This window comes from Panthera pardus, unplaced genomic scaffold (genome assembly GCF_024362965.1).
Source record: "Panthera pardus isolate Hobbes unplaced genomic scaffold, ASM2436296v1 HiC_scaffold_10, whole genome shotgun sequence".
NCBI lineage: Eukaryota > Metazoa > Chordata > Mammalia > Carnivora > Felidae > Panthera > Panthera pardus.
This window is the reverse complement of record NW_026526655.1, coordinates 3,367,676-3,394,479: the sequence shown is the minus strand read 5'-3', so window position 1 is coordinate 3,394,479 and position 26,804 is coordinate 3,367,676. Positions and strand designations below refer to the sequence as shown.

Genomic DNA, 26,804 nt, shown 5'->3' with positions numbered 1-26,804 from the left:
GTAAGACTCCCGTCCTTATCAGAAGAGACCCTGGGGGGCTCTCCCCTGGGTCATTGAAACACACTTGCTGTCACCTTGAACTTGGATTTCTAGCCTCCAGAACTGTTCATAAGCCACCCAGGCAGTGGCATTATGTTATAGCTGCTGCAGCAGACTATGACAGGTGGATACTGTTATTCCCGTATAGAAATGACCTGCCGAGTCATTTATCATAAACCTGCCCACTTACCACACAGCTTTGCCATGGTTGACTTTTTTCACTTTGGATTCTCTCTCTCTCTTTTTTTTTTTTAATGTTTATTTATTTTTGAGACAGAGAGAGCCAGAGCATGAGCAGGGTAGGGGCAGAGAGAGAGGGAGACACAGAATCTGAAGCAGGCTCCAGGCTCTGAGTTGTCAGCACAGAGCCCAATGCGGGGCTCGAACTCACGAACCCGAGATCATGACCTGAGCCGAAGTCAGACGCTTAACCGACTGAGCCACCCAGGCGCCCCTGGATTCTCTTTAGTGTTGATGTTTGAAACCTGGTGTCATGAGGATAGGCTAGGTTATGGTGTGGGAGTAAACACCCCAAATCTTCAGAGCCCTGAAACGGCTGAGGTTTCTCTCTGGCCTACACTAGGCGCCCATCATGGGTCTCAGGGGCTCAGTGCGTTAAGCTTCAAGGGCTCCTGCTGGGCGACTTCCTTTCTAAGGACTTCTGCTGTCACCACAGCAGGGGCAGAGGCCACCCACCTGTTCCCTGGCTCTCAGTACCTCCACCCTGAAGTGACACATCATTTCTGGGCACGAGGGTGGGGACGGTGCCCGGCCGGCTCCTCGAGCCGATGTGAGGACCTCTGAACAAAGTAGGAAAGGAAGGAAGACCCACCCGACAGGTGCACAGCTGGGCAGGAGAAAGTGCCCCTTCCCTTAGACAGGGCAGCCCCCCAAAGTGGATGTGTGGGGTGGGAAGCAGGGGCCGGATTCCACCCCGGTGGCCCCAGAGCCTGGTGCCGCCACAAGAGGAAGCCGACCAGGCTTTCTTCTAGCCCCTCAACCAGCTCCCAGTTAGTGGGGGGCTCCCCCAGACCCCGGCCCCGGCTGAGGTGGGGAGAGGTCCGCCTTACAAAAGACTCTACCTCCTGGGGTGTTTTCGCGGGGACCCGGGGCCGCTGGCAAGGCCGCGTTTCAGACCGTTCCCGAAGCAGGAGCCGCACCTGCTTGTCGATGTTTCCCGGATCTGGGGTAAGAACATACTATCTTCTTCGCCGTTCTGAACTACTGGGGACAGCTTCTGTGTCCAGCGTCTAAACTGGCAACTGAGACAGCGTGTAAACACTCTGGTCTTTTTGCTTGGGTTCGTTTGGGTCCTGGGGTTACACCTACTCTGTTCCATGTTGGAGTTGTCTCGGAGGCCTGGCGGGGGCGGGGTGGGGGGAGGCCAGCCGCGAGCCCTGCCCCTCCCTGGACGTGCCGGGGACACTCGAGCCATCAGAACACGGACACTGGGCGTAGCTCTCCTGCGCGCACGTCTTCGCAACTGCGGACCCTCCAGCCGGCCTACGGCTCCTCTCTCCCCTGCTTCTAGGGACTGTTCTTTTCTGAAATTGTGTGGCAGGGCACGAAAGGTATGTTCTTTCTCCAGTGGCCGGTGCATCCGCTGCGCTCTGCCGTACGAGGCCCTGGCGTTTCATTTCACGTCTCAGGATATTCGTGAGCCTGGCAAGTCACAGGATCTCAGCCTTTCTTTGCTGCTCTGCTGAGCGACTGAAACCATTTTTCCTAGACGGCGGCCGAGCCCCCGCCGCCCCCCCTCCCCCGCCGAGCAGCCTAGACCCGGGAGGAAGGAGAGTGTGCGTGATGGTTCGGGGAGCGTCCCCCCCCCCCCACACGCAAAGCAGAAGTGATGTCAGGGTTCACCGGAAGGAAGGAAAAAGTTCTGAGATCAAGCAGCTTTGGACTTCTGACCTCGTTCTCTCAGATTCCTGGAAGACCCCGGGCTTTTCAGGATTTCGTCCCCTCTGCCCTGTGCATGTGACCCTGTCCGTTCTGCTGCTCTGGCTGCACCGGGGAATTCCGCGCGCTCAGAGGGCTTCGTTCACCGCCTGGCCCCCGGGCTCAGCGTGGTGGCTTCTGCGGGAGCAGGAGGCAGAGTGGGGCGGTGGGCTGGGGGCGTCCACACCGCTGCGGCCCTGGGCTTGCCAGGAGCCGGCCCCCCTCTCCCTTGAGCACCCACAGGGCGGGCGCTATTTAATTAGCTACACTCAGCTGAGAGCGCGATGATGTTAGATGCAATTATAGGCCAACAGGAGGGCACTCGGTGTATTTTTAGGTTCCATTTCCTGAAAAGAAGATGGTGTTTTTCAGGCTGCCGTTGACCGTGGACGGCGAAGGGTCTTGACATTGTTTTATTTTTCATTTTCTCCCTCCGGTCTTTGCCCCCCTTCCTCCCTCTCGTGGTTCAGAACAGCCACGGGGGCCGGCATCACTCTGGCCTCCTGAGCCCGGGGTCGCCTTTCTGTGCATTTACCTGTTCATTCAGGAATTCATTCCTTCTCCGATTCGGCAGATCCCGACCAGCCCCAGCAGGGAGCCACATGCCGGGGCCAGGTGAGATGTGCTCATCTCCAACAACCTTACTTTTTTTTTTTTTTTATTTTTTTAAAGTGTATTTATTTTTGAGAGAGAGAGGGAGATAGAGCGCGAGCGGGGGAGGGGCAGAGAGAGGGAGACACAGAATCCGAAGCAGACTCCAGGCTCTGAGCCGGCAGCACAGAGCCCGACGCGGGGCTCGAACTCACAGACCGCAAGACCATGACCTGAGCCGAAGTCGGACGCTCAATCGACTGAGCCCCCCAGGTGCCCCTCAAACAACCTTACTTTCCATATCCATCTGTCCACTGGGCAGATTTCTACCGACCACACCCTCTGTGCCGGGGTCACGGCAGCGCACAGGCAAAGTCATTGTCATCACCCCCTCCCCCCGGTAACCCTAAAGATAAACTTCTGAACGGGCAGCTCTGTGACAGGCCAGGTGTTGAAAAGTGCAGGGAAGAAAAGCAGGGCTATGAGGAAAAGGGGCGTTGCTATTGTAATGGGACGTCAGCAGAGGGAGCCCTGATAAGGTGCTATTCCAGGCCAAAGGCATAGCCGCCCAAAGGCTGCTGGTTGAGAGCAGGCCTGAGCAGGGAGGCTGTGTGGCTGAGCAGGGTGAACCCAAAGGGAGAGGCACCTAGGCACTGGGTCGTCAGGGGCCTCTAGGGCACCGTAAGACTTGAGCTTTTTTTCCTGGGAAAATGAGCGGCTAATGGGCCACTTCGTGGAAGACAGGCCCACTCTGGCCTCTGTTTTCAGAGGGTTCTTCCTGGTGTAGGACCGTTGCGGATGGCTGTGTAGGTTGTGCACTGCAAAACCCAAGAGCATACCCTTCAGACTGACTCCTGTGTGAATGGCCATCACCCACCTGAGCAAGTGGTGCATGAGCAGCAGCCTGGAGGGCATGGGGATGGAAGCAGGGGGCCAGACCGGATGCAGGGGCAGTGACCTGGCAGAGAGGTGAGAGGCCCTGGATCAGAGCGGAGCAGTGGCGGTGGTGAGAACTGGCCACATTCTGCATTCCTTCTGCAAGGAGAGCCCACAGGACTCGATAACCGATCGGATGTGGGGTAGGAGAGAAGGAGAGACACCCCAGATGACCCCAGGGGTTTTGCCCTGAGCCGTGGGAAAAGTAAACAGGGTTCGACACAAGCTCGTCTGAGGGTTGAATAAAGTCGGTTTGGGGAGAAAAGCCTAACTGCTGTCTGGACACCTCTGCCCTCCCCGTCCCTCAGAAATGCTCACAGGTCTGAGGTGTGGATGTTGGATTTTAGGGGAATTCAGAGGCGAAGTCATAGTCATCGTCAATTTTCACCATTAGTTTCTACGAATTCGTTAGTTGGAGGTTTTTCCACATGAATCTTAACGTAAAAAATCTCAAAGCTACCCCAAGTTCGGGAGAGAAGTACAAGAAATGCCCACATGTCCATCAGCTGGAGCCAATGAGATTTTGCCCAATTTGCTTCATCCAGCTCTTTTTCTGTTTCCTTGCTCATAGTAAGCGAATTCCAGATACTGGGTCACTTCAGGGCACATCACTTAAGAGCAGGGACACTTTCTTACTTTGCCACGGTGTTTTCAGAAATAGCCAATCTGACATTAATTCCTCGTATCATCCAATCCTCAAACCAAATACAATTTTCCTAATTATCTCAAACATGCTGCTTTACAGTTGGTTTCCTTGAAGCGGGATCTACCAAAGTCCGTGCGTCAGGGCCTTCTGATCTCTGGAGGCCCTCCTGTCCCCGCCCCCATGTTGTGGAAGCCAGGCCACCTGACCACTAGACGGTCCTGTGGTCTCGATTTAGGGGCGGCTCCCTTCTGGCTTCTCTGTACTTGTCTGTCTCTCCTCTGTATTCCCTGTAAATGAGACTTAGCTCTGGACCAGTGCCGTCCAAGAGAAACATAAGGTGAGCCACACGATAATTTTATTTTAGCCCCATTAACAAAAAGCAAGAAGAAATAGGTGAAATTAATTTTAACAACATGCTGGATATAACCCAGTATGTCCCACATAGTATCAGTTCAACATTAATCCGCATAAACGTTAGGAATGAGGTGTTTTACATTCTTTGTCTCTCACTGAGCCCTGAAATCTGGAGTGTTCTTTGATCTGGTGCCACCTCTGGGCTTGGTAGTTCACCCGCTCAGTGGCCACGCGGGGCTGGTGTGCATTAGGCAGCAGGTGTCAGGGTGCTTCCCCAGACTCTGGCACGCCTTTCCCCCGTGGGCGGAGCCGTGGGCTTCCTCTCGCGTCCCGTCAGAGGTCCTCAGCGGTGCTGCCACTTGCAGTGATCGCTGGGTACAGTGCGGTGACAAGGAGGCCTCCCCCTGTAAGTTTGTCCATCCCAAAACACAACAGGCTCCCACTTTCTCAGATGGGAAGACTACGGGGAAACAGGAGAGTTCGGAGATGGGTTTGGCACGTACAGTGTCTGAAACCCTCCTTGAGCTCCAAGGAGAGAAGTAGGCAAGGCAGATGGATGGGAGTCTGGAATTCAAGAGCGAGATGGCAGTTGGAAATATAAACGTGGGGGTCACCAGGGTATCGGTGGGACAAGACTAGATGAGATCAAGGGGACAAGAGCAAGTGAGGGGTCAGCGAGGTAGGGAACCAGCACGCTGGGCTGCTGCCTCAGACACCAAGTAGGGAAAGAATTTAGCGAAGGAAGGGATCACCTGTGTCAGGTAACACCCATGGGTCAGCGAAGGACAGGGTTGAGAGGGACCCACTGGATTTGGGGGTGACCTTGATGAGAGTTGGTTCAGCGAGTCACGGGGGTGGATGCCCGATTGAAGCAGGTTCGAGGGAGCGGGGGGATTCCTCAAAAAATTAAACTTAGAACGAACACATGATCCAGCCATCCCACGTCTGGGTACTATACCCTAGAGAATTGAAATCAAGATCTAGAAAAGATACCTGGGCGCCCATGTTCATAGGAGCATTGTCCCCAATAACCAAAATGTGGAAACAGCCTCAGTGGCCATCCGTAGATGAATGGATAAACACACGTGGTCTGTCCACACAAGGGAATGTTATTCAGCCTTAAAAAAGAAGGACATCCTGTCCCCTGCTACAATATGCATGAACCTTGAAGACACCGTGCTAAGTGAAATAGGCCAGTCACCAAAGGACAGATACTACATGAAGTCCCTAGGGGAGTCAAGTTCACAGAGACAGAGAGCAGAATGGTGGGCGCCAGGGGCTGGGGGAGGGGGAGGAGGAGTCAGTGTTTCATGGGGCCAAAGTTTCTCTTCGGGAAGAAGAGAAAGTTCTGGAGACCATGGTGGTTGTGGTCGCTCAGCAGCGTGAATATACTTAACACCACTGCACTGCACCCCTAGAAATGGTTGCAGTGGTCAATTCTATGCTAGGTATATTTTACCACAAAAGAAAAGGCGCAGGGCACCGTGTATGGTGGGGGGGAGTTGAGGTAGGGTTGCAATTTGGGGGCATGGTGGATGATGGCGGGAGTGTGGGTGCCAGACGGGAGGCTGGGATGAGAATGTGGGGACCAGAGAGAATGAGAACAGGGGGGCCGGGGGTGTCATTCTGTGCGGGAGCTCAGCTGTGTAGATCAAGGGCGACACATAAAAATGCTATAAAGGAGAGGAGGTGATTGCTTTTGATTACTTCTCCATGGTGGCCTTGGAGGCAGTAAAAAATCCAGTGAAGTCTCGATACCAAATATTTCAGGCTGGGCTGAAGGTGCTTCTGGGGAGCGCGTCGACGCCAGAGACCAGATGGAACAGAGGATGTAAACCAACATCCCTGGGGGGATGGAAGATGCTCTATAATTAGATCGTGCGGTGGTTGTCCTGCTCCGTAAATTTGCTGAAACTCCTTGGCTTGTACACATGAAGTAGATGAGCTTAATGGTGTGTAAATTACACCTCCTGTGGCTGTGAAAACACACACGCGCCGTGCTCCCTGGTATCCCGAGCTTGTCCCTTGGACACAAGCGCCCTGGCCTCTGGGTGGCCTGGCGGGTCTCAGTTCCACCTCTGGCTCCGTGATGAAGCCTTCCCCACGGCTGGGGGTCATCAGAGCGACTCCCACGGATGACACCCGCTTGGCTGCCGGCCACCTTCGCGGTGGCCGGCCCCTGCGGAGACTTGGAGGGTGGCCCCGGCTCCTTCACACCCCGCCCGTCACTCGGGACCGCCCACGGCTCCCATTGTGTCCCCCCCCCACACACCCCCGTCAGGCTTCGACCCAAGGAGCCAGCAGCTGGCTCAGCACATAGGAACTCAGCAAGGCGGGCCTGCCGCTGAGAGCTTGAACTTCCCTGAGACACTGCCCGTCTGCAAATAGCTCTGAGGCTGGCCTTTTGTGTCAGAGCCATGCATCACTTCATTCCATTCCATTCTGTCACTTGGCCGCGGACTCAGAGGGCGTGCCGACCCGGGGCGCTTATTATGGGGGCGGCGTTCAGGCCTCCCGGTGACTGGACACAGAGCAGCTGCTCCCGCCGGGCTCCGACTCCATAAAAGGCACATGTCACAAAGCATCGCTGAGCCGTCCGCCCAGACCCAAAGGGAGAAGCTGCTAAGTGCTCTCCTAGATTAATGGCATTCAATCAAATGACCGTAAGAACTTAGCTGGAAGGGGTCTTAGAGATCATGCATCCGTACCCCATCTCCTTTATTTGAAAAACGAGATTCAGCGGGCCCTCCACTTGCACAGGGTCATCCTAAACTCAGCATCAGGACTCAGACCTGCCCCGTGGTTCCTGAGAACTCTCCCGGCGGATTTGTGATTTCCTGCCCGATGCCCCCTTCCTCCTGTGTCACCTCGATGTCAAGGAGATTACAATTCTGGCTCGTCCCGTGTGGACCTAATTCGTAGTAACAGCAGCCTGATGTACTACGGAGACATTCGTAGTAAGAGCAGCCTGATGGTTTTAAGGAGCTCTGTGCATGGTTACGATCCACTTTACTTGATGAAGTAAAGTCTTGATCTAGAATGAAATTAGACCGAACCGCGTTTGGTCCAGACAGCAGATGAAGTTGTTATCCACGTGATTTTAATGTTCCTGAGTGTTCAGTTGGTTTCAGTGTTTACCAGTGACTTTTTTAAATGGTAAGGGTGTCTGGCACCCAGAAAACATTTTTAAACGTTAACTGTTATTTCACAACGTGAGTCACTAATGAGAAAAGCAGCACATGGGGACTTGGAGACGCCGCCCCAGTCTGGGGTGGGGTCGGGCGCCTCCCCTGGTGGAAAAAAGTGTTCTTGTGCACAGACTGGGGAACTGCTATTCTGGGCATGACAATCAAAGCCAATTTTTTTAACTCACAATCGCACAGCAGGAGGCTGCAGGGATTTTAGCGGGGCTTTCATTCGAGAGGCCTCTCCAGGCCACCCCGGCATCACTCAACGTCTTCGTGGAGAGGGCTTTTTAATGTTCAGAAGGAAGGTGGACATTTATAGGTTTTCAGCGAGGCTGAATTCACCGGGGCAATTAGATGAATCTAAAATCGTGCACTGTTGAGGGCCGAGTGACGTCCCGTAGATTCTTAGGCGGGCTGCATTTCTGCTGTCTTTGAAACAGTGAGAAAGCCCCCTGGGCAGGTTGACTAAATCCACCAAATCGGTGGAGATTCGCCGGCTCACTTGTGCTGTGATCGGATGTGGATAGTACATCTTTAACCCCAAAATATGGCTTAACTCAAACCAGTCCTGTGTATTCTCCAACAGGTCAGTGTTGGTTGAAACCCAGTCACGCGAGCAAAAGAAGAAATATCCAAAGAAATTTTATATCTCTTTTAAAAATGTGTATCTATTGTTTATTTTGAGAGAAGAGAGAGCGAGGGAGCATGACAGTGAGGGAGGGGCGGAGAGAGGGAGAGAGAATCCCCAGCAGGCTCCGCACTGTCAGCAGAGAGCCCGATGCGGGGCTCGATCCCACGAACTGTGAGACCCTGACCTGAGCCTACATCAAGAGTCAGACACTTAACTGACCGGGCCACCCAGGCGCCCCGAGCACTACATCTTTTTATGTCCAAAAATATCCAGACCCTCAGTTGAAACATCGAAAGACAAATCAAGAGAAAGGCTACTTTTTTTCTCATTAGGTTGCTCTTGAAGAAGACCGTAATTCCACAAACAGTGTAGACGTCTCCTTCTGGTCTCTTCTTCCCTTCGCAACGGTGAGCTCTAGGGCCCAGTCTGAGGTGTGTTTGTGCAATCAGCTGTCGGTTTTGCTATTCAGCTTGTTTCTGTTTTATTTCGTTTCATTTTTCACCCTGACCCCCTGGACTTGAAGTGTGTGTGCAGGGATTGGGAGGTTGGGGGTTGGGAGTTGTCTACCTGATAGGAATCACAGATGTAGCCTTAAAAAAAAAAAAGACTGATCTTTGGTGCACTTTGCATTATGTATTGCAAAACAAAATAAAATGAATACCGTGTAAGCAAATCGGTGCAACCTGTGTAACTCCCTTTCCCTTGTTTGGAATGGCAGACTTCTTTTTTTTGCCGCCGCAAGTTACTGTAAGAAAAGTCAAAGGAAAGGTAGTAGCTATTTTCCTGGGGAGCAGCGAGGCGTGGATTTTCAGATACTCGAATACATTTACTCGAGTGACACTGGTGCCCTTTTATGCCAAGTGAAGCCGTATGGTTTTTACATCTGTTGAAATGCCTTCTGAGGTCAATCGATCCGCTAATACTTACTGAGCACCTGTCTATGCGGGACGTTGGCTGAATTGTAAAGACAGTGATTCTTGGCTGAGGGTCTCGGGGTTCCCAGGGCCACGTTGTGCAGTACTCCTGCACAAACACCATCGGCCACAGGCGTGGTTACTTGTGTGGAAGTTCCACATGCATCGGCCCGATGAAAATGAATGCATGGTGTGGTACAAATAAAAATAGAAGATAAAAAAGGGAGGACAGAAAATATAACTAGAAGAGTGCGCGTTTCACTTTGGGGAAGTAGGCCTCCGGAATAAATGGAGCCTCCAAAGAAGAAAGCCAAAATAAATAGAACAGAAATGATATTTCAAAATGTAAATTAATAAAACATTCGGGAAAGGAAAAGAGATTTGAATCGACACCGTATCCCAGAAAACATAGTTCTTAGTGCGGCCAATACTGAGACATAGTTTAGTAAAGTTTCTAAACAACTGTAATGAAGATTTTTTCGGGGGGGGGGGGGGAAGAGCGGGTCACTTATAAGGGAAAAGTGTTCACACTGGCCTCAGATTTCCCCGTGGCAACATTCGACTAAACGTCAGTTAGAACAATGCCAGCAAAGCCACGGAAAGGAAATGTGACCAAGAATTGTATACACCGAACTGTCGTTCAAACATAAAGGAGAAAAAAGTTGTGTTTGTTTATACACGCATAGAATTTCTCTGAAAGCATATGTAGGGAAATAGAATTCTGATTTTTGAAAGCACAAGAACTCGGGAACGTCACCCCCGTCGACCCGGGTACAGAGCAGGGAGGTGAGCACACATTCAGCGTGCCAGCCCGAGGACAGCTCCAGAAGGCCAAGTCTGCCCTCTGCAGTTACGTGGCCAGGCTGCGTGGCAAAGGCTGCCCTGACCCAGGTCCCAGGAAGTCCCCAGAAGATGAGCAAATGTGAACTCTGGCTGAAGTCTGTGTGTGCCTAGTGTGATTGGAGCTCCTTTCCTGAGGCTGCCATAACAGCTTACCACGAACTGGCTGGCTTAAAACAACATAAATTTATTATCTCACAGTTCGAGAGGCCAGAAATCCATAATTGAGGTGCCAGGAGGCTTAGTTCCTTCTGGAAACTCCGAGGGAGTGTCTGTCCCTGTCTCTCTCCCAGCTTCTCGTGGTTGGAAAGAAACCCTGACGCTCCCTGTCTTGAACACACCTCCTCCGATCTCTGCCTCCACCTTCTCATGGCATCTTCCCTGTGGGTCTGAGTCTCTGTGTCCAAGTTTCTCCCTTGGTATAAAGACACCAGTCATCGGATGGGGGGGACCGCCCCAACCTAGTATGACCTCATCTTAGCACCTCTAAAGAGCTCCTTTCCAAATAAGGTCACATTCACAAGTTTCGGGTAGACATGAATTTTTGGAGGATGATAGTCAACCTTGTACGGTGTTCTTTTTTTTTTTTTTTTTTTTAGTTTATTTATTTATTTTGAGACAGAGAGAGAGAACATGGGGGAAGGGCAGAGAGAGAGGGAGAGAGAGAATCCCGAGCAGGCTCCATACTGTCAGCACAGCATGCGGGGCTCAAACTCGTGAACTCTGAGATTATGACCTGAGCTGAGGTCAGGAGTCGGACGCTTACGTGACTGAGCCACCTGGGCCCCTCCAGCACGGCGTTCTTAAGCATCTCCTGTACAATTTTGCTCTTCGAGGTTGAAACATGTGACATGTCCACACGTGCTTACGCCCTTCGACGAGATACGGAAAGCCATTGTTTTTTTCAGGCCCAACTACTTGAGTATATTTTTTTCCTTTCTCTGGGGACTTGACGATGTACAACGCTACGTCATAAACTGGCCTGATACACTGTTTGTTCTGTGGCGCGATCCATTAATAACACCTTGTAACTAGGACAGTTTTTTCTCCCGTTCTCCATCTGGCTATTTATAGCGAAGCCTAATTCCTCGGAATTAAAACGCATCGATTAACATTAACGGCTATAACTGATTCAACTTAAAGGACTAGAATTTGTGGCTTGGAGAAATCATCGATAAAGTCGGTGGCCCTTCTGTGGGACAAGGACGGAAAGCGGCGTGCGGCATGCCCGAATGGAATGATCTAGCAAACGTCCACACACGCTGGCCCAGCTGGTGGAGGAGAGAGCTCAGAGATGGTGGAAAGCACGTGGGTATGTGGGATCTCCTAAGGAGAACAGGAGAGCAGGGTGCCGAGGGCGGAGCACTGGGCTGTCGGAGGACGAAGGAGATGAGAAGGGTCACCGGCCACACACCTGGAGCCAGGGGCCGAGGGACGGTCACCGAGACGGGAAGGAAATGGGCCATGTCACGTGCTGCGGAAAGACCAAAGAGACACGAGTGGACGAGTGTCGCTGGCACTTTGCGGTAGGGAGGCCCCTGGTGGCCTCAGCCTGAGCAGTTTCGGTGGGGCCCTGGAGGGGGAAGAATCACGGGAGGGGGGCGGGAATAGACGTGCAGGTGCCAAGGCCGTTGGGCTCACGGCAGTGACCCGTGCCTTCCTCTCCAGCTGGGCTCCTGCTCACTGCCGCTTCGGGATCTTGACCGTACTGCCCCTGCCCAGGGCCGCTTCCCACGGTTCTGTGCCGAGCTCTGAAGCCCCTGTGGCCTCCAGGCCCGTTGGCTGCTTCAGGCGGGGTGTCCTGCTGGCTGGCTGTCCCCGCAGGAAGGCTGTTCTAGGAGCTAAATCTTGTTAAAAACCAGAAGCGGAATTTGCTGAGTGCCTGTTACATACCGGCCGGTTGCGAGTATCTTCCGCCAGTGCTGTGACACAGGTGCGGTCGGGGAAAAGCAGACAGACTGAGAGAGAGGTCCAAGCGCGTGGATGGTGCCCTCGGAAGAAACAAGGTGTCCTCTGTGTGAGGGCAGACACTCCAAGGAGGCGAGGCTTTGTCCCAGATAAAAGGGAACTTGCCACAAAGAAACGCTGTTCAGGAGCTGAAGGCCCTTCCTTTCCAAAGTGCCAGGGTCTGGTCTCTGGAAGTGTGTTTTCACCTTCTTGGAAGTTCTCTGAATTTTGAAATTTCGAGGAAATAACATTTTGTAAAGTCATCATCCTACACGTACTGTTTCTGCCCCGTGGCTACATCGTATTCTGTCCGTATTTTCACCACAGTTGTTTGCAGAAGGCCCCCCTGTTTCCCTCTGCTATAAATAACATGGACATGAACACCTGTTCAGTCATCTCCGTGGGCATCTCTGATCGTCGCTGGAAGTTAAACTTGCTGGTTCAAAGGAGGCGCACATCTGTTTAGACCGACGAGCACGCCACCCTAGTTTGGTTTTCCATTAGTCTGCAGAATTTCACGACAGCCGAGAATTTCTATTTGTAAAACTGAGCGTAGGGATTTTTCTGGAAGCTAATCAATGACTTCAGGCTTATCAGCCATTGCACTGTGCTGACTCCAGAAGATTTTGAGTTTCTCCCATGTCTCAAAGAACAGTTACGATTTTAATTATTCATGAAGCATTTAAATAAGCTTCTTGCCCCACGTCAAATAATGCAGCCTTACATATTGGGGGATAAACTATTTACTTACGCTTTTTGAAGTTAATGAAGTTAAAGTCTAAGAGTCTCATATAAATGTCAGGGTAAAATACAATGCTAATTTAGTTTAAGAGAAACAACACTGATTTTCTTATTTTCCGGAGTGAATTTTCTCCTGATGTGTTTTTTTTTATTAATTTTTTTTTTAATTGAGAGAGAGAGACAGAGCATGAGCAGGGGAGGGGCAGAGAGAGAGAGGGAGACGCTGAATCCAAGCAGGCTCCAGGCTCTGAGCTGTCAGCACGGAGCCCAGCTCAGGGCTTGAACTCGTGAACCGCCAGATCATGACCTGAGCCCCCAGGCGCCCCTCCTGGCAGGTTTTTAATTGAGAGCTGGGTGTCTGGCACCCACCCGTCACGTGAGAAGGAGTTGGTTCCCAGAAGTAGCTACAAGCCAAAATATCTTAATACGATGCTTACGATGCCTTGTTTATCAGAAGCACGATGTTTAAAACTGGGGTTTTATCTCGAGTGGCTCATTTAATGACAACACTGCCAAAAGGTAGTTTCGCTTACAAAAATAAAACAAATGTAAGTTCTTTACAACCTTTACTAGTGTTAAAACCGGGCGCGATGCACGAGTGGGATTGGGGGGGGGGGGGGAGGGGGCGTGGCTGTTGTTAAGCGTCTCCCAGCAGGGCTGAGCTGGCTGGTGGAGAGCAAGGACACCCCTGCAGCCTGGCTGGGCAATGCCGCCTCCCTGCAGCAGGGAAGCAGGAAGGACGGACCGATGGACGTCCTTTGTTGTTCGAAATCAGCCTCCAACTGCAGTCCGCAAGCCAAGCGCATCCTCTGGGGCGGGGCTGCTCCCTGCGGGCTGGGTGCTCGGGAGGGTTTCTATGGCAACGACCACGCGGCTGCAGTGACCTCTTACCCCATGCGTCTTTGGTTCGAAACTCCTAGGGGCTCGCAGCCACCCCGGAAGTGCCCCAGGGTCCCGGCCGCACTGCAGACTCGGGCCAGTGATTTCGCCTCTCTGTGCCTCAGCGTCCTTCCTGGGAAAGCGCTCTAGTTCATGAGCTTGTCGTAAGGATGAAGAGCATCCAGGTGCGGTGCTCAGCAGGGGGCAAGCGCTGGAGCCCCCTCCGTGCCCCAGAATCCAGCACCTTCGCCGTCCTCGCACGGGACGCCCGCAGACCCTGCAGGACAAGGCCAGCATCCCATGGCCGTTGCCGCCGCGTTTCTGCTCTGTGACCTCTCTCGGGCAGCCCCGACTGACTGGTGCTTCCTTCTTCCTTGCCCTGAGCCCTGCGTGGATCTCCCCCTGGTGACCGGACGGCCCTCACCACCCCCAGCCGGCCGGCCACCCCTGCCGCGTCTCTGGCCTGTCCCCGCGGCTCAGAGCCACCTGAGCGGGAGCTCCTCTGTCTCCGGTCACCTCGCAGGCTGCTGGTCTCTCTGCTTGCAGGGTCGGCCCCGCCTCAAATCTGCCTTCATCCTGGTGTGCCCCTGATCCCCAGAAAACACAGACCTCATGCCACGATGCCCCTCCTCACCGTCCTTCTCAATGACTCCCCCCAGCGGGCAGGAGAGATTTAAAACCTTGGCCTTGTCTCCCATCTCATCTCCAAACATGCGGACGTGCTGAGCTGTGGAATAACAGCGTCTTCAATCACTCACCATCCTTCCAGACTCCCTTCTGCCTTCCTCCAGAAAGCCCTCCCTGCTTGCCCAGGGGGTGGCCTAGGAGCGTATCATCCCCACAGCATTTATCCTGATGTTTGGCTCTCAACAAGGTTTTTGTTGAATAAATGACGAAATTGCCAAAAAAGATAGATATTATTGAGGAAAAGAAATGTTTGATTTATTATACTAACTATAATACACGTTCATCGTAGGAAGTAATAAGGAAAATTCAGACAATAATAGGAAATAAAAATTACGCCCCGTACTGTGACCAAGCATAAGACCTGTTAACACTTTGTTTTATTTTCCTCTGGGTTGGTTTTTTGTTTTTTGTTTTTGTGTGTGTGTGTGTGTGTGTGTGTGTGTGTGTGTGTTTTGCCTGTGGATGTTTTTGAACATAGTCTCAATTGCATATTTGGAAACACTGCATTTTTGATTCCCTTTCCTAAGGAAAGAAAGAAGCCCAACTCTTGTATCAAAATGCTCTGAAAAACGTTTTAACGGCCACAGAATATAGCACGGAGGACAGCCCATCATGTGCTTGTCTTTTCTGATGGGACTCAAAGAGGTTGTCCACACGTTTTTGTGTCTGTTTGTTTACAGCTGTGAATAACACTGCAGGAAGTGTCTTCACAAAGAAGTAAGTTCTCGCACCTCAACCTGCCTCCTTAAATTGGAATGTTAAATGGGCAGAGACAAACGTAAGCAGCGTAAACATGTGTGGCGGGCCTGACACCTGTTCCCAAATTGCTTTCCCGAAAGGTCGCATCCGCGTTTACACTCACCGCGCGTTCACCGCGGGGTCAAGCGCTACGATTATTCTTAGCCTTTGTGAGTCTGACGGCTACAGACTGGTAGCAGGTGAAGCTCTCGAATGCTTTGAAGTTCTTCTTGCAATTGTCAAAGCACGTCTGGGAGTGTGAGAATGTTTTGCTTTGGTTTTGCCGACTTGTAGATGACTTATTTACCTGGTCCTAGCGGTGGCCAGTGTTTTTTCTCAGTTCAGATCAGGAAGTGAACACCTTCCCGAAAGAATTAAGCCTAACCCACTGCTTGAGGACCGAACCGGAGATTGTCCCCTGGGCGTTAGTTGCCCGGTGAGACATTAATGTCACAGCCTGCTGAGTAGATGAGAGAGAGCGGAGGTGGGGCTCAGCACCGAAATGACGGCTCCACCTGAGATAAATGCTTACACACGCCTCTTTTTAAAAACAACACGATCTAGGGGCGGTTGAGCATGCAACGTCGGCTCAGGTCACGATCTCGCGGTTGGTGGGTTCGAGCCCCGCGTCGGGCTCTGTGCTGACAGCTCAGAGCCCGGAGCCTGCTTTGGATTCTGTGTCTCCCTCTCTCTCTGCCCCTACCCCACTCATTCTCTCTCTCTCTCTCTCTCTCTCTCTCTCTAAAAAATAAACACACATTGGGGTGCCTGGGTGGCTGTCAGTTAAGCGTCCGACTTTGGCTCAGGCCATGATCTCGTGGTCCGTGAGTTCGAGCCCCGCATCGGGTTCTGTGCTGACAGCTTGGAGCCTGGAGCCTGCTTCGGATTCTGTGTCTCCCTCTCTCTCTGCCCCTCCCCTGCTTGTGCTCTGTCTCTCTCCGTCTGTCAAAAGTAAATAAACATTTAAAAAAAGAAATTAAAAACACGATCTCCTGAAACGCAGCTGGCTACTCCAGCCCACCGCTCCCTAGGACACAGTTGCTGAAGAGCAGAAGCCCACCGGGTCTCCCTCATGCCCACCATGCGCGAGATGTGTTCACCTGACGGGGTGTTGCACGCAGCCGCCTCGAGAGTCAGCCTGAGTCAGCCTCTGGCAGAAGACCGGGCGAGTCTGGAAGACATTGGGCACCGAGTCATTTAACTCAGCCCAGCAGGGAGGGCGGGTTTTCTCTGCTTTTGGACAGCTGACGGAGGCGGCGGGCAGTTATAATCCTAAAAGGGAAAAAGTAACACATACTCTAAGGATGATTTCTCAATTGGGTGTTTCACAGAAAGGAAAAAGTCTGAAATGTCCCAAATAAAGCTGCTTGCTGTCATTGTAACACAGCTGGGAGGGCAAGAGCAGTATTGTTGAAATGGAGGTCACTGTGTTCTAGGAAGCCTGCGTCCTGGCACACTGGTGAGTCAGCCTGGCCGCGGGGCCTTCGGTCACTTGTTAAGACTGGAATAATGACATCTCCTGATGGGAGCAGTGACCAGGCTGGCTGGAGTTTGGAGGCCCCTTCTGGCTGTGGTTTTAAGGAAGAGGGAAAAACAGGGCCGCCTGGGTGGCTCAGTCGGTTAAGCATCCGACTTCGGCTCAGGTCATGACCTCACGGTTCGTGAATTCGAGCTCTGCGTCGGGCTCTGTGCTGACAGCTCAGAGCCTGGAGTCTGATTTGGAGTCTATGTGTCCGTCTCTCTCCACCCCTCTCCCGCTCATGCTCTGTCTCCCTCTGTCTCTCAAAAATAATTAAATGTAATTAAAAAGTTTTTTTAAAAAGAAAGAAAGAGGGAAAAACATTTGTCCGACAGTGGCCAGGGATGGGGTGGGAGTCAGGACCATGGACAGTCCAGCTTGAGGACATCACTCAACCCCAAGCCTCACTTTTCACCATGATGCCACGGGAACAGCGACGGTGACCTTTCAGGGCTGCTGAGGCGTCACTGAGACCAAACACAGCACCTGCGTGAGCCAGCGGCCAGCGTCCCACGGGGAGGCGCGTGCAGCGACATCCACACAGATGCCACACGCCTGGGTTCGGGTCCGCCTCTGCTGCCCACCAGCCGCAGGACCCCCGCAAGCCGCTCTGTCTGTGCTTTGGTGTCCTTGTCCTCAGTGTTATCAGGGTGGACAGTGCGATCTTTTCTCCCGATGGAGCTATTGGCAGAAATAACCCCAGTAAAGCACGTCAGACATTGGATGAAGCTGATACACGCTGTGCGCTCTCGTTTTTGTCCAGCCTCACTGGAGGCTGGCTTAAGTCGGACACTTTGCAATCGGAGGCGAACCTTACAAGGACCGAATTTATGCGGACTCTTTTATATTCCCGCAGCGACCGAAGCATAGTAGGAAGAGCTGGGGGCGCACAGGGAGCGAGGGCTTTGCTGGGGCCCAGGGGCTTCTCTGAGCAGCACACCAGCTCCTTGTTCCACCTGCCCCCAGTGTCCCTGCCCCGTGGGAGAGGCTGGCCAGGGGCTGGAGCCCACCCGGAGCTCCGTAGGCCGGTCAGTACTGTCCCGGCTTTGTATGCCTGTGTGCGTGCACGCGTGTGTGTGTCTGTGCATGCGTGTGTACCTGATTTTCTTGTGAAATATCTTCAACCTCTAAGCTAATTGTATTTCGGTCATGTAACTGACCAGTCTGACAGCATATTTCTTTTTTTTAATGTTTATTTATCATTGGGAGAGAGACAGAGTGGGAGCGGTGAAGGGGCAGAGAGAGAGGGAGACACAGAATCCGAAGGAGGCTCCAGGCTCCGAGCTGTCAGCACAGAGCCCGACACGGGGCTCGAACCCACGAACTGTGAGATCATGACCTGAGCCGGAGTCGGACGCTCAACCCATTGGGCCACCCAGATGCCCCCAAAATGAAGCTTCTTAAAACAGATGGAGCCTGGAATTCTTACGCCAGAGAGTTAGACTTTTGTGTTCAATGAAGACTGAATATTTGAAAAATAAAAAATTGGGTATAATAAATGATTAAAATTCTTAGGTATCCGATATCATATTCGTTGTTCAAAATAGGAAAGCAGAGGATTTTCTGCACCCCTGAAATACAAATTTTATCTTGCCCTTAAAAAAATGCTGACTTGGGGCACCTGCCTGCTGTGTGACTCTTGATCTCGGGGTCATGAGTTCGAGCCCCACATTGGGGGGAGAGTGTGCTTAAAAAAAAATATTGACTTAAGTTTGATCGTTCGAAATTTGGCTTATTATCCTGGCTATTCTGAGAGAGTAACTATCATACACTGAAATTAATATATTACAAAAATCTGAAAATGGGTGATACATATTGTTAAAATATTTCCCTTAGGAGCTTAAAACTCTAAACCTTTCCATGCGATTCCTCTTGTCTCTTCAAGTATTGTGTAGATAAACCACAAAATACTGACTGTCAGCGTCTTTAATAAGCAGCAGTATTTTTCCGTTCCTCCTAGAGCATGATGGAATCCCATTACCATATGGTGGAGATGTCCAAACTCTTTAGATGAAGAACAGACTTCCCAATGCACGTATGTTCAGTGCACAAGTCAGAAAAAAAGTGATCTTGCTTGTATATTAAATAAAACTCTGACGTGGATTAGGTCGTTAAATTCTTCAGCCGAGGGTTGGGGCCTCTTTGATTACCAACGCTTAAATTTTTGTAAATTGCTTTAGTAAAAAAAAAAAAAAGAAAAGAAAGAAACTTGGGGATGGACTCACCAAGGCTCGAAGTCGCCACCAGGAGGCACCACAGGCTCACCTGTCACTGGTCTGTGCCGTGGGAGGGGCTGTGGCAGGAGGCGGGGGCCACCTCCCGGAGAGCTGGACAGACATCTGGGAGGAGTTGGGACTTCACCCCTCCTCCAAGGGAAGGCCGGCAAAGGTTTCGCTAGAGGGCTAACCTGCTCCCTGGTCACTGTAATCCCTTCTTACTTCCTCGAAGGCCCAAAGCCAGCATTTCCTGTTGACAACCCCCGAGCCTGGCACGGTGCAGGGACACTTCTGTGCAATGTCAGGGCACGTATCACAGTTAGAACTGGTTCCTTACTTGTACACTTACTTAATGCCAGTCTTCCCCCTGGAATGTTGACTGCCTGTTGTCACTGCTACACCGCGGTTGGCTTGGTGTGTGATGTGTAGCGGGCCCTCCATCCATGAACGAGCAAAGGAATGGGATCGCACGGGCAGCAGCGTTGGGGGGCTGTTTGGGGTCACCAGTCACTCGGGGGAGACCCCCTGAGGCCTGACCGGTATGAGGCAGGGGCCGTGGGAGGGCACCGAGACGGCAGTGAAAACGGCAGCCGGCTGATGCCGAACTGAAGCCAGAGCAGGGGGAGTGTGGTCTTTGAGAAGAAGGCCGACAGCAGGGGTGGGGGTGGGGGGGCGTGGAGGACATCAAGGCTCGGCGCCCACACCCTGCAGGTGTCGCCTCCTTTAGTCCTTTTGACAGCCCCGTAAGGTTGGTGCCATTGTCGCTGCTCCTTTACGGACGGCGGAACCGAGGCTCAGAGACGTTCGATAAAGGGGACGCTTGCTGGTCATGCCCCCACGGAGAGGAAACGCCAGAGAAAGAGTCTAGGAGACGACAGCAGTTCTGCTTTGGATGTGACGAGTTTGAGATGCCTTTGGGACATCCAGCTGCGGGCAGGTAGACTGAAGCTCGGAGAAGTCGGGAGCAGGAACATAGACCTGGTGCCGGGGACACCTCGGTCACGGTCAAAGTGGGGGAGCTGACCGAGCCCAGGGAGCAAGAGGCATGACAGGAATCACTCTGAACACCAGCCAGGAATCCAAAACGACCCACCTCCCCACGAGCGCAGGCAAGGATGTAACTGTGGTCGTGCGTTCTCTTTCTTTATTTTCTGTGGCATTCACGAATAGGTATAATACGATCAATAAAATGCCAAGATTGTTATTTGTTGTTTGCAGGAGTGGTTGGCGGTATCAGTCACACGAGAGACATATACAAAGATACATATACAAAGGGATCTATACAACGAAGTTGCATTATTGTTGCTGTTGTTAGTTTCTCAAAGCATAAAAGAAAGCTGGCGTCGATGGTCAGTTGTGTGATTTCTTTAAAGCAAAATTAAAGAAGACAAAGAACTGTATTTGACCTCTAGAAAGACCCAGAAAGCTCCTCAACCTTGGGTCCACGGATCCCCCGAGGGCCTTCGGTTAGATGTCAAGAGACCCGCCTGAAATTGGACAGGAAAAAAGAACAGCGTTACCTCCAGTGTGAATGCAGGCCAGACGCTGGGGTGGTGTCACAGGTGTCTGTGACTTTGTCACCAGTAGAAACCCTGGTGTCTGTATGTCACGTCACCGCGGTTGCAGACAGCTGGGGAGAGGACGGCCCGCTGTGCCAGCATCGTGACAGACACGATCTCTTGTCACCGAGTGCACTCCCAATGCTGTGTGCTCTCTGTGCAGCTCCAGCCCTCCTTCCTCCCCGCCACTTCCTGTTTCCCTGCGTCTCCCAGCAACGGCCTCAGGGCTCAGCTCCCAGTGTTTGTCAGGCTGGCTCTCAGAAACCCCCGTCTGGGAGCCCTGTCACACTCCAAAATACCCCGCCCAGAGGTGCGGGCACGCCCTGGAGTGCTGTCAGCCAGCCCCAGGGGTCCCCAGGTCACTGCCCCATGTTACCTGAGCCCCTTCCCTTTCTCAGTCACCCAGCACCCAGCCAGAGGGTCCCCTGAACTCAGTGCTTCTGTTAACATGACAGCTCTGGCTGATACACCACATCACGATTTAAAAATCTATTTTGAGGGGCGTCTGGGCGCTCGGTCGGTTAAGCATCCGACTCTCGGTTTCGGCGCAGGTGGTGATCCTCGTGGCTCCGTGAGTTCGAGCCCCGCGTCAGGCTCTGTGCTGACAGCGTGGAGCCTGCTTGGGATTCTCTCTCTCTCCCTCTCTCTCTCTGCCCCTGCCCCACTCACGCTGTCTCTGTCTCTCTCAAAATAAATAAATAAACCTAAAACAATAATCATAAAAAAATAAAAATACATTTTGACAATGCATATCAGAATAATCGACTTCCTTTGTAACCCTCTATTCTTTGCTTTAAGCATTTAAAAATATGATTCTGGGGGGCACGTGGGTGACTCCGTGGGTTAAGTGTCCTCCTTAAGTCATGACCTCGAGGTCCATGAGTTCGAGCCCCACGTCAGGCTCTGTGTCTCCTCTCTCTGCCCCTCCCCTGCTCACACTCTGTCTCTCTCTCAAAAATAAATGAATAAGCATTAAAACTTTAAAAAAATATATGATTCTGAGAGCGGCCACAGGCCCTCCCCGGCGTGCCGGAGGCATCCATGTCACAAAAGCAGGGAAAAGGTCGAAGTGGTCACCAGCCCAATTCGTTACAGTTCCCTCCCTTGGGTTTGAAAGCCTCTTGGAACACAGGACATAAAGGTTTTTCTTTCCGTTCTTCCTTCCTTTCTTTTCAAACAAACTAATGGAAGAAAGTGAACTTTGTGTTATTGTTCCCCCCTTTAAAAAGCAGTACGTGCTCAGGGCCCCTGGTGACACACGGTCTGTTGAGTGTCTGACTCTTGATCGCAGCTCAGGTCATGATCTCACAGTTTGTGGGTTGGAGCCCCACGTCAGTCTCTACGCTGATGGCACAGAGCCTGCTTGGGATTCTCTCTCACTCCCTCTCTCTCTGCCCCTCCCTCTCTCTCTCTCTCTCTCTTTCTCAACAAATAAACGTAAAAAAAAAAAAGAACTTTTTTTTAAAGTAGTACGTGTTTATCAAAAAAAAAAAAAAAAATCAGCAAAAAGAAACAAAAAGTTTTCGGCGTCCTCCTGATGACGTGAAGACAACCAGGCGTCTGTTTCGATGTATTTCCTTAGGGTCTTTGTGGTTTTTTTATTTTCTCGTGACTGTTACGGGTGTGTGCGTGTGTGCACGGGTGTGTTGTAGCGTTTCGCATTTTATTCACACTTGTCGTAAACACCATTTTTATAGCTGGACAGGCTGCCGTAAGACATGCCAAGGCTGACTTGGCCATTTTCTTCTCATGTAAAACTTTAACGTAAATTATTCGTTACTGTGGGGAAATATGCCTCACGTACAATTCCCTATTTACGGTTCAGTGGCAGTCGGTACCTTGTAGAACTCTCATCTTCCCAAACGGAAGCCCTGTCCCAGCTGAGGGACTCCCTGTCTGCTTCCCCCCGGCCCCTGGCACCCGCCGTTCGCTCTGTTTCTATGAATCTGATTAACCCAGATTTTTACTATTGCGCATTGCTTTCCCAGACTAAAATGGCTTAAATGTGAGACTTAACGCAAGCAGTATCTGCCTGATGCCTGCCTTTAAAAAGAAAAACTTTTTTTTTTTATGTTTGTTTATTTTTAAGAGAGTGAAAGAGAGACAGAGCGTGAGCAGGGGAGGGGCAGAGAGAGAGGGAGACACAGAATCTGAAGCAGCTCCAGGCTCCGAGCTGTCAGCACAGAGCCCGACGTTGGGGCTTGAGCTCACGGACCTCGAGGTCATGACCTGAGCCGAAGTCAGACGCTTAACCCACTGAGCCACCCAGGCGTCCCTTGCCTTTTTTTTTTTTTCTTTTTAATTAAATTAGCAGCTGTCCACATGGAAAGCCATCCTGCCAGTCCTAAGTGTTCTTATTTTGCCAATGGTGTCTGAAAATTCACGTAGGGTCATGATGACTTAAATCTTTCTATGTACGTGAACTGCAGATGTGGAGAGCTCACGGCAGGGAGATGGCTTTAAAACAGACGTGCGCGATGGGGCTTCTGGGTGGCTCAGTCGGTTGAGCGTACGACTTCGGTTCAGGTCATGATCTCACAGCTTGTGGGTTCGAGCCCCGTGTCGGGCTCTGTGCTGACAGCTCAGAGCCGGGAGCCTGCTTCAGAATCTATGGCTCCCTCTCTCACTTTGTCCCTCCCCTGCTCATGCTCTGTCTCTCTCTCTCTCTCAAAAATAAATAAACATTAAAAAAAATTTTCTTTTTAAATAAAACAGACGTGCACTGGTCACATACTTGGAAGCTTTCTTCCACATGGATTTCCAAACCTTTCGCGCGTCCAGTTTTGCGTGGAGACTGCTGGACCTCACACCATCCAACGTCTGTTTTCTGGGGAACACTCCACACTGACGCTCCTCCTTCCTCCTTTTGTGATACTGCATAAACAGGGTAACTAGGATTTTTCTAGCCATTATTTTTTAAGTTGTGGTGAAATACACCTAACAGGGAGTTTCGCAACTTAACCGTTTATAAGTGCATTCACACTTCAGGTGCGGCCATCACCGTTTCCAGAACTTTCTCTTCTTCCCCAAACTAAAACTCTGTCCCCATGAAACACTGAGTCTCCGTCCCCCTCCCCCAGCCCCTGGTGCCCCCCAGTCGACCTTCTGTGTCTGTGAGTTTCACCATTCCGGAGATCTCCTGTAAGTGGACCATACAATATTTGGCCTTCTGCATCTGGCTTACTTCACTTTGCGTATTGTTTTCGAGGCTTCACTAAAGTCCCTTTTTATCATTATCTTACTGGATAGTATTAAGGCAACATGAACATTTAGCTCAGGCCCCTTGGAAGTGCCCACCTGTGGCCACCAGAAGTTGGACAGCCCCTCCCCCAGCCTTTCCCCCCAGATTTCTCCTGGTCTCCACTGCCTATACCCCTTTGCCTTCTTGCAGAGATAAAAGTTTCAAACGACAAAGATAGTTCTATGGTGTTTTATTCTAAATGTAGGACATATACTTTAACCAATCATAGAATATTAGAGCTGAAATCTCTGAATATTTTCATCTTTTTAATACTCTTAGTTGCCCCACCATGGCAGATCATTTCTTTTTCAAAAGCCTATACCATAGGAGAGCCCCTTGACCCAAAAAGAGAAGTCCCTGAGCTTCTCCTGCATAATACCACTCTTTGGAGACACAGTCATACCCCCTTATCTGGCCTGTGAAATTCGGTTGCACATCGAGATCAGAGTCGCAAGTAGGAAGTGACAGGTACCTCGAAGAAAGTAACTGTGGCCGAGTTCGGGCCTCTTGTTCTAGGAAGGTAACCTGGTTATTCCCCCATGCTCCTGCCAGAGCCCCATGACTTCCTATTCCGGTTAATACTGCGATTCTAAGGGTTTAACCAGCTTACGTATTGCCTTGCGCGAGGGGTCACGTGCAGCCTGTGCATTCTGAGCTCAAGGCCAAGGGCAGAGCCATGCTGCCTGGAGCCGGAAGGCAGCGGGGGAGTGGGGAGAACGGGAGTTCATCTGGGACAAGAGCTAACTCCCATTCCCCTTGGTAAATGGTGACTAGATACATAAGATTTAGATTCTGTGCCCCCTGAATTCTCTTGTAACATTGTGCCCTGCACAGACCAAACACCTGCACCTCATTCACAGCTAGCTTTTTATTTACTTAAATACCGATGGCGAATGATGACTCATTTGCTGCTTACAAACCATAGGAAGTAGGTAACACCGTTACTTCTATTTTACAGATGAGGACACTGAGGCACAGAGAGGGGTTTGCATAACTGGCCCAAGGCCAGCAGTGAGTTTAGGGAAACTTCCCGCCCAGGCAGAGCTGGTGCGTTCCTCTTCTTCCGACTCGCCCAGCAGAAAGCAATTGTATTCTAACACCAACAATAGTAATTAACTTCACACCGGCCTCAGTGCTGCGCCTTCTCCAAGTTGCTTTGCCTGTTTGTCTTTTATTGGTCAGAATTAGACTCTAGCCTTTAGCCAAGAGTGTCTTGTTCTGAGACGTGTCATTTGCTTCCTTTCAGTGGTTCAGCAGGTGACTGACCACAGATTCTCTGCTCACTTTATTGGCGACTTTAATGCTATTTAAATTCTAACAAGCTCTGAGTCTGCCTGTATTATGACAGCAAAAGCACCAACTCACAAAGCTGCTGTGTCCTTACTAGTTCCCTGAGCCTAGAGGACCCATGTTAAGAGGAGACCAGTAAACCAGGGCTGCTGGAATGTTCTAAGACGGCAGTTCTGATGTTCAGACAGGGTAAAGAAACCTGCAGAGTACGGGAAGAGGGGAGAATTTGTAACCACTTGTACGTCTAATCCAAAAAACCAGTGTAATGTTGAGAGTTCAGTGAAATCTTTTGTGATGATATATTAAAAACACACACACACACACATAGCAGTGGCATATCCCACGACAATCATTTTTTTTTTCAATTGTGGCAAAAAGGTCAGAGCCCGTTCAAAGTCGTATTGAGGAACAAGGAACTCTGCAGGACCTTTGTGGAGAAGACCATTACAATATACTGAAGGTCGTATCAGATTGGAAAGTGGAGAGAGACACCTGGTTTCTCAAATAAAATTCCAGTTTAGGGGACAAGACTGGTTTAACGTTTGATGAGTGGACTCTCAAGTTAATGTCGAAGAGTAAAGAGTGAGACGAGCCAAGACATTTTTGGAAAAGAATTAATGAGGGCGATTTTTTCGACTTGTTTGGTAGCCCCAGGTTCTTTGTTCAAACAGAATCCTACCTCCCTCTTCAAATGCAGTCAGTGGGTCCTCTACTGCTTCCTGAATAAAGTTCACCTATTATGTAAAAAAAGAACATTCTAATAATATCTAAAGGTATTCTGAAAAGCAGTCAAATTCCCACGATGCCATCACTTGAATAGAGCGGCCGGCTGTGTTGTTTATTCTGTATTTCCTTCCAGTCTTTGTCTGTATGAGTTCATTTTTTACTTAGTCGTATTCAAAATATACTTGTCTAAGGACCGAGAACATGGAAAGCTTGGCTGCGGGAAGAGCTGTAGAGGCCACGCCAGAATTCTGGGGGGCAGCTGCCTGCCAGGGGCACAGCTCCGTGAGTGCTCCCAAAATGCTGATTAAAGCCTCAAGCCAAACGAATTAAGCGACAGGGACTACCCACGGCTTCTCTAAACCCGGACGTAAACTGCAGTTCTGGAGTCCCTTATCTTGCCGGAAGAATCATCCGTGTGCTTCTAGAAGAACGGACAGAATGTGCTGCAAGCCCTTCTTGCCAGCCTGGGGGCCCACTGTGACCTGCCATCCTGCGTGGTGGCTGCGTCCCTCCCATTCTACACAGGAAGCTGGGGGTGGGGTGGGGTGGGAGAGTCCCTGGAGGGCCCGAAACCACACACCAAGGAGCAGCAGAGCGGGGGATTCCGGCCGGAATCAAAGCAAAGGCTTGAGTGCTTCCTGCGGGAGTCACTGTGGCCTCTGGGTGGGAGTTACTGGTGCCCTGACCCTTCAGCCCCTTCTCACCCTCTGTGATGGCGCCCGGCCAGAGGGGCCGAGAAGCCAGGCCCCGTTCTGGGACCTTCTCCCGTGCAAGGCTCTGGCTTCCAGTTCACTTCCACCGTGACCCCCTTGGCCTTGGCCTGACCATGCCACCTCTGAAGTCTCAGCTTCAGACTTCCCGCCTGGGGGGCCCCCACCTTCCGTCTCTATGTCTGGTGCTGACTGCTTTGCTCTTCCTGCTACGACAATTAGCGCGACTCCTCTGTGTCAGTTGGTAAGTCAGTGTGCTTCTAGAGCGTGGGCACCTTTGGTGAAGGTACAAGCCCCTGTACGTCAGGGGTTCTCGCCTGGGGGCGTTTTGCCTCCCGGGGGACAGTTGCCAGTATCTGGAGACATTCTGGGTCGTCCCAGCTAGGGTGGAGAGTGCTCCTGGCATCTAGAGTGCGGAGGCCAAGGACGCTGCTGGGCGTCCTATGAGGCACAGGACAGAGGCCACACCAAGAA

General features: G+C 51.3%; 1 protein-coding gene and 1 long non-coding RNA gene across 43 annotated transcripts in view; one reads left to right on the top strand and one right to left on the bottom strand.

Annotated features, from left to right (window-relative positions):
* Positions 1 to 26,804, top strand: part of LRRFIP1 (LRR binding FLII interacting protein 1) — a 139,689-nt gene that overhangs the window by 21,450 nt on the left and 91,435 nt on the right. The gene's annotated exons all lie outside the window — the stretch shown is intronic.
* LOC128777250 (uncharacterized) lies at positions 17,797 to 20,528 on the bottom strand. The gene is made up of 2 exons (XR_008422445.1): positions 20,325 to 20,528; positions 17,797 to 20,169 (listed from the first exon to the last, which is right to left on the bottom strand). It is a non-coding gene; the product is annotated as an uncharacterized LOC128777250 (long non-coding RNA).